At 40.0% G+C, this 7,459-nt stretch overlaps 1 protein-coding gene across 1 annotated transcript in view; it reads left to right on the top strand.

The window, feature by feature from the left end:
- The window catches only part of LOC107716183 (proton myo-inositol cotransporter-like), a 69,040-nt gene that overhangs the window by 29,101 nt on the left and 32,480 nt on the right, over positions 1–7,459 (top strand). The gene's annotated exons all lie outside the window — the stretch shown is intronic.

Genomic DNA, 7,459 nt, shown 5'->3' with positions numbered 1-7,459 from the left:
GACACTGCGTGTTTCGTTGTGAAAGAAAAAATACTTTGTTTGGCCTTCCAAAAGAGGACACAACTAGAAATCAGTGGTTAAGTTGTATTTACAACACTGTTCCAAAACAGTTCGACCCAAATATTCAGATGTGTGCAGCACATTTTATGGAGGAATGTTTCCTGAACCTGGGAGAGTAGACTACAATGCCGCCTGTTCTGACTCACAGTCTGTAAGTACGCTTTCATTCGACACACTCTTGAGGTATTCGGCCAATCACAATGCACTGGATAGCTGGCCAATCAGAGCACACTGACACAAGGGGGTGATCCTTTTTCCAACTCATTGTTTTTTTTTCTGACATGTTGGTGTTATATCTTTCACTTGAATGTTATAAGTTGCACTGAGTAAATACAGCTGGATAAAACAAAAACTGTGTCCATCTTCATTTCAGGCTGCAAAGCAACACAATGTGATTATTTTAAAGGGGGGTGATTCTTTTCTATACCACTGTATATCTGCGTGGTCGGAAATGTTGACAATATTGGTATAATATACTGTTTAAGGAACATAATTCAGTCAGTGGAAATGAAATCAAAGCACTGACATAAAATTGATGATTAAAAAATACAATGTTTAGGCATGAAATGTGATTCTAGTGTTCTATTTAGTATTCAGTACTGCACAGTACTGCATACTGCCTACTTCCTGTTTATTTTAATTGTAGTTCTAGGCTTTTGCCACTTTTATTAATTAGTCACAAGAAACAATGGAAATAGGGGTGAGTCTGTTGAATGCCACATTATTGCCATTGCATCAACGAGTGGCTGAACTAATAACCTATTATTGTCACACCCCCTGGCAGGAGATCAAGCGCACAACGCAGGAGTTGGACTAACACACAGTCTTTAATAATAATCCACAGGAGAACAGACAGGAAATCCAGGAAGACAGGCAAACCAACGAAGTGTATACATAAACAATAACCGGCAACTGAAGGAACAGAACGGGAAGACTTTATACAAATGCAGATGAGGGACTAAAGACATAAAACAGAGGTGAACTGAATAAGGCAATAAAGGGGGAACAGAAACTGGGTTAATGACCAAAACAAGGAGGAACAACGGGGAAACAAGGTCTATAAACGTGACAGTACTCCCCCCTCCAGCCAGGTGCGACCTCGCGCTGTAACAAAACACCAAAGGTAGATGACCAGGGCGGTGACTATGGAGGGAGGAGCCAGGGAGGAATCAGGAGGAACCACGGCGGATCAGACGGATGGTGGGAGCCAGGACAAAGACAGGAGGAGCCAGGGTGGATCAGACAGAGGGAGGAGCCAGGAGGGAGCCGGAGCAGGAGGAGCCAGGTGGGACCCAGACCACAGCCAGGACGGTGGCCCACGGTGGAGCAGATGGAGGGAGGAGCCATGGTGGAGGAAGGGCTGACGACTCCAGAGGGCCGACTGACAGCGGCAGAGCAGGTGGGAGAGGAGCCCAGGGCAGAGACGGAGAGCCGCAGAGCCAGGGCAACGGGGAGGATCTGGAGGACCAAGGCAGAGCAGATGGCTCAGGCGACCGAGGCGTAGGCGGGGATCCGGAAGGCCATGGTGGAGCCTGAGCGACAGAGGACCAAGGTGGAGCTGGAGAGAGGAGCCCAACGGAGCCAGAGGGGCAGAGGGATGAAGCCGGAGGAGTGTATTCCAGAGGCGAGGTCAGGTCGATGACCAACTAAGGCAGAGCCAGAGGGATGAGGGAGCCCGGCGGAGCTGGTGGACTGACGGGCCATGGTGGAGATGAGGAAGCTAGGAGCCATGGTGCAGCCGCTGGGTTGATGGGCTGAGGCGGAGTTCTTGCCTTGGAGTTCAGAGGCGGAGACCAGGGATCCTCCGACCACAGTGGAGCTGGAGTCTGACAGACCCAAAGTGAATCCACTCCACAGATGGAGAGCTGAGGATGAGCTGAGGGACTGGCTGGATGCAGCGGCAGTGGGGCAGAGGATGGCAGACTCATGAAAGGAGGTGGGAGAGGGAGGCTGGGTGGGAATTCGTGACGGACGGGGCTTTTTGGGAAGGTGTATGCCGCCCACACACACCAAAGCGTGACTTCTGGTGAGATTTTCCTCAAGTTCGACGGTGAACAGGGATCTGTTTCTCACCAGTAGAAATTCTCCCGAGGACTATCTTCAGAAGACCGCGCTCTGCAAGCGGTGTTGAGGCTTTGTCCGGTAGCTAGTGTAATGAGCCACTTCCAGGAACAGTCTTGTATGGTCCTCGAGAGATCACTTCCCCTGCTCAAGCAGGAGGAGAAGGAATTCAGGACAGTCCATAAACATAAAGAAAAGGAAAATTTTCAAAACAGAAAAAACAAACGTGTGGACACACGCCGCTTAAACTTAGAGCTGGTTATTATGTCACACCAGCTGGCGGGAGATCAAGCGCACGCCACTGGAGTTGACTAACCCACAGTCTTTAATAATAATCCACAGGAGAAAAGACAGGAAATCCAGGAAGACAGGCAAACCAACGAAGTGTATACATAAACAATAACCGGCAACTGAAGGAATAGAACGGCGAGACTTTATACAAATGCAGATGAGGGACTGATGACATAATAAAACACAGGTGAACTGAATAAGGCAATCAAGGGGGAACAGAAACTGGGTCAATGACCAAAACATGGACAGGACATCAGGGAAACACAGAAACAAGGTATATAAATGTGACAATTATACTGTTATACTAATAACTATTCCAATTCCCTATACTATTTACTGCAAAAAAGTAGTTTGGTAGTATGCTATGCTTATAGTCTATAGGCCTGTTCACACCAAAATGAATGTTTGGTGTGAAAATTATTGCCAAATTTCAGTGTGCTATAATCATTTTCATTTGAATGAATAGCTGTTAATGTGCCCATTAAGACCAAATTAAAAAAAATAAAATAAAAATGGCCAACCTGTAAGATTTGCACTTTTGATCACATGCCTAGATCCTCTGTGATTACACCAAACTATGACTTGGCGCTCACAAACAGGCTATCTTGTGAATTTTATGCGACAGTGAATAGCAGGGGAAGTATCCGGAACTGTCAGAGAGTGAATTTGCAATTTAGTTAGCTTGTTTGTTTTTTTTTCCCCCTCAGGGGAAAATTTGACTGAAAGTTTGTGCCAAATGTAATGTCTATGGCATCTCATTGTTCAAAATGTGATCACACACTTAGCAACCTTAATTAAGTTTTTTAGCATTATGCAACACTTTAAACAAGTAAAATATACTAGTAGAGTTTTTATCTGTATCTTATGGAAGCCCATTTCCCCCACTGACTTTATAATTCGTAATTGTGAGTTTATAGCTCGCAATTATGAGAAAAGTCAGAATTGCGAGATGTAAACTCGTAATGGTGAGGGAAAAAGTCAGAACCGTGAGTCAGAACTTTTTTTATTCAGTGGTGTATCTGCACTGTGTTGTGTTGTTTTTTTCTGCATATCATTTTAGTATGTGACAATAAAAGGCTTTCTTTGTAGCATTTTTTCATAGCCTAAATGAACAAAGCTTCTAGGTGATAATACTAGAGAGAGAAAACATAAGAAAAAGAGTGAGAAAGCAAAAGTGAGACCTCGCTTCCATCTCCTGGGCATGTCTGGAAACCTAGCAACCAGTCGCCTGGGGCACTCTCAGATATCTACCCAGCTGCCAAGGTGCATCTGTGTAGCAGGGCGGCTCAAACTTAACCAAGGCCAGAGATAGAGAGGCTGATATGGTGACTGAAAATGGGAATGCATGGAAACCGTTCCACATGATGCTTGGGCAAAAGCATGTAAAAGAGGTATCAGACATTCTAGTAGCACATTCATCTTATTGTTTTTTTTTGTTTTTTTTTGCCATGGTTTTTATGAAAGAAAAGAGTCTGTGTTCGTTGTTTGCTTGCATTCAATTGAAGTCCCTCATAATGACACACAAGTGGTCAGTCACGCTGACAGCGACTTGTAGCGCAATTAGCGTGAGCACATGCTTGATTAAGAGATTGATGAATGCAGTTGACTGCCTTTTTGTGGTTCCAAAGTATATGACAAATCGATCAGCCTGCCGTCTTTGAATCGATCCAGATATTGCTGACAGGGATTTTTGTTGTCAATGAAGGTCACTTCATCTCAGGCAACGCTATTGATTAGGTTTCTTTATGGATCGTTTGGTCAGTTGATGTCTTTCTGATGGCAGTGACCATGACATTAAATGGTAAACAATGCTTGGATGACAGACTGGATTACGTGATCAGATTCCAAAAATTAAGTACTTGTAATTAGAATATATTCCATTTTCAAATATTTATAATCAGATTACAGTTACATTTTTATGGATTACATTATTACATATACACAATTGCAGTAAATTATTTGTAATTTATTGATTCTCCCTATTCTCCCTCTCTTTTAAATTTTCCTTTCTAAAAATCCTACTGTGTCATACTAATTAGCTTTGACTATATGCACAAATATTATATATATATATAAAAAAAAAATTGCAGACCATGCTTCTGAATTTGAGGGGGAAAAGCACCTCTCAAGCAATTAGACCATGTATGAAAAAAATTATTATGCACGCTACTAAACACTGGTGATAGCTGTTAAGCACTGTGTTGTCATCATATGACATCCCATAACTGTTGATTCTGGAAGTCTGAACAAAAATATTTCAAATCTGGAAGAATTTGGGCATGTAATGTCATTGTTGTTTTCATGTTTATTAATGTTTATTCATGTAATGCAGGGATTCCATTTTTTTTTCAGCCAAACCCCTTAAAATAAATGTACATGAAATATCTCAGAGGAAGTTAATATTTCAAATAATTAATAACATATTTGCATATTTACAGTTCTCTGATGCCGGTTACCACTGCAGTTCTGATATTAAGCCCAGTTTGGGAAACCTTTGTGTAATGTTTAATACATTGTATGATGTTAATAATAAAAATAAAAAAAATTAATATATTTTTTTTCTCTTTGCTTTTTTATATCAATATGGTATGTTTAATGGTAAGTCTAAAACAAGTTTGTTAAAAAGTAATATAAAAGTAATCTAAAAATTAGTCAGATTACTACTACTCATAGCCTGAAATGAGTAACCTTGATTACGCTACTAACTACTGTTTTCATCATGTTGTAACGTTGGGGAGGCGTGACAATGCAGTAGTGGATCCAAGTGCAGGCTTTGTTTTAAAAGAGTGGTCAAAACAGGCAGGGTCAAACAACAGCAAACAGGTATAATCCAGGGCAGACAAAAGAGTAATCCAATAAACAGGCAATGGTCAGGGCAGGCAGCAAACGATCAAAAACAAGGTAAACAAGGTCAAAAACACAGAGGCAAGGCAAGGCAAGAAAACACAGAAACTAGGGAAAGGTGACATGCTAACAATAATCAGCAAAGTGAGTGTGTGTGAGTGCATCCTATATAGTCCTCCTGATTGGAAACAGGTGAGACCGGTTACCAGTTCCAGCTAAGGGGTTTATGGGAGTTGTAGTCCAGAAAGGGAACAGATCATAACACATGTAGTCTGTAATCAGTAATGGACTACAATTTGTAAATCTACCAGCTCTACCAAGCACTCTTAATAAATGTATTACTAAAAATATTCTGCATAAATATTGTTATGATGTTAGCACTGCCCCTGCTAATGTTTCCATGAACCTTATACCTAAAAGATTTTGCCATGCAACTTTCTCTGTAAACATCTGATAATGTGACATTAAATGAGTAATAAGTGATTCTGTAATTGTAGAATGGAGCTCTAATAACAACTTCCCAAATGGGCACTTTCAATACATTTACAAAACATTGCATTTTTGTTGTATATATAAAATAAGTACTTGTGACTAAAATGTAATGTTGCAGTTTCGTACTGATCTTTTTTTATTTTTTTTTGCATTTGCATTTGCATTTGCATTGTACTGCAGCGTAACCCAGTGACACCAAACTCAATGCTGTGAAATGCTTTTGTGCTTGCTGACTTTGTTCTCTTTACTGTAAAGACATCATGTAACAGTAAATAATGTGTAAAATGACTTCCACTTAAAGAAGTTCTTGCCACACAAGTCAAGAGTGCACACGCTAATTGCTTACAGAAGCTTTTAAGTAAAAAGGTGTTTTTCTGGTTAGTGTCATTGCAATTGAACATAATTGGGGATTCCATGACAGCAAGGATCAAAAGGAAAAGAATTACCTTCTCATTTAAAAAAAAGCAGTTCAAGCCCACAAGCCGCACACAACCTAGGCTCTTCACCAGCAGCTGAACTGTGAACATTTCACTGCTTTCATTAATGTCTCTACCTTAGATATTAGCAAGGAGGGAAGCTATCTGGCCCAGTGGTTTCCATGGAGATGGAGAGGAAATCTTTGTCAGGATGACAGCAAATTTAAGGGTGTAAAGTATGTTAAGAGAAAAACTCAAGGGCTTGATCACAGCACTTCTTCAATTATGTTCTATATTCGGCTATATTCGGATTCAAATACTAGTGTACTGCAGTGCATACTACACAGATTTTGTGATTTCTTAAAATACAAATAATTTTTTTTGTTTTGTTATATTTTTATGTTTTGTTTTATGTATTTGTTTTGTTTTGTTGGTGATTTCTCTAAATAAAAATAAAGCCATTAAAGGGGGGAAAAACAGCATACGGCTTTCTGCATACTGCACAGTATACACTTTAAAACTGCCTTTTTTGGTTTTGTTTTGTTTCAAAAATTAAAACCATAAAATGAAAAAATATAAATATAGTGTGTACTTTAAAATATAAAAATAATGAAAAGAAATGGTCCTTTACTTCATCTTAGAAAGTATACAGATGTGTTGTGTTCAGTGATGACTTCAGATGATCGCTTGGTAACCAAGTTCGCACTGCAATTAGATTAAAAGAGCACACAGATGTTTTGCCAGTTTTGTTTGAAGTAAGGATTGCATGTCTGAGTGAATGAAGTTAGCATCTCATTAAAAGCGCTGTTCCTCTATCCAAGCGGTTCATGAATTTGAGTTTGGAGCCGTAATCAGATGAGCGTCTCTAGTCGCTGTCTCTGGAGAATATTCAGTCATCGCTCGGCAAGCTTCCTCTGACAATATCATGCTAAAACAGGACAGTTTCTCTTCCAATAGGGTTTTATGTGTGAGAGCATAGAGTTAATGGAAAAAATCACATTTCTGTATCATTTTCTCCTCTTCATGCCATTATTTTTCTCTCTTTATTTCTCAATACTTGTGATTTTTCTGTGGTAGTCTCTTTGCTGCCTTTAATAAATGTTTGAATGTATTAACGGATGTATGTTATTTATTTTAATGCCATGGATTAGCCTCCTTATCAGCTTATGGAGAGTAGGCAACCATTCTAATTTCACACTTGGGAGATACAAACAAACCTGTCTATTAGCTGTTATATGCATATATATATATATATATATATTTGTGTGTGTGTGTGTGTGTGTGTGTGTGTGTGT

Source organism: Sinocyclocheilus rhinocerous, unplaced genomic scaffold (genome assembly GCF_001515625.1).
Source record: "Sinocyclocheilus rhinocerous isolate Xijiao unplaced genomic scaffold, SAMN03320098_v1.1 scaffold3022, whole genome shotgun sequence".
NCBI classification, from domain to species: domain Eukaryota; kingdom Metazoa; phylum Chordata; class Actinopteri; order Cypriniformes; family Cyprinidae; genus Sinocyclocheilus; species Sinocyclocheilus rhinocerous.
Note: the sequence above shows the minus strand (reverse complement) of the source record. Positions and strands in the feature narration are given on the sequence as shown.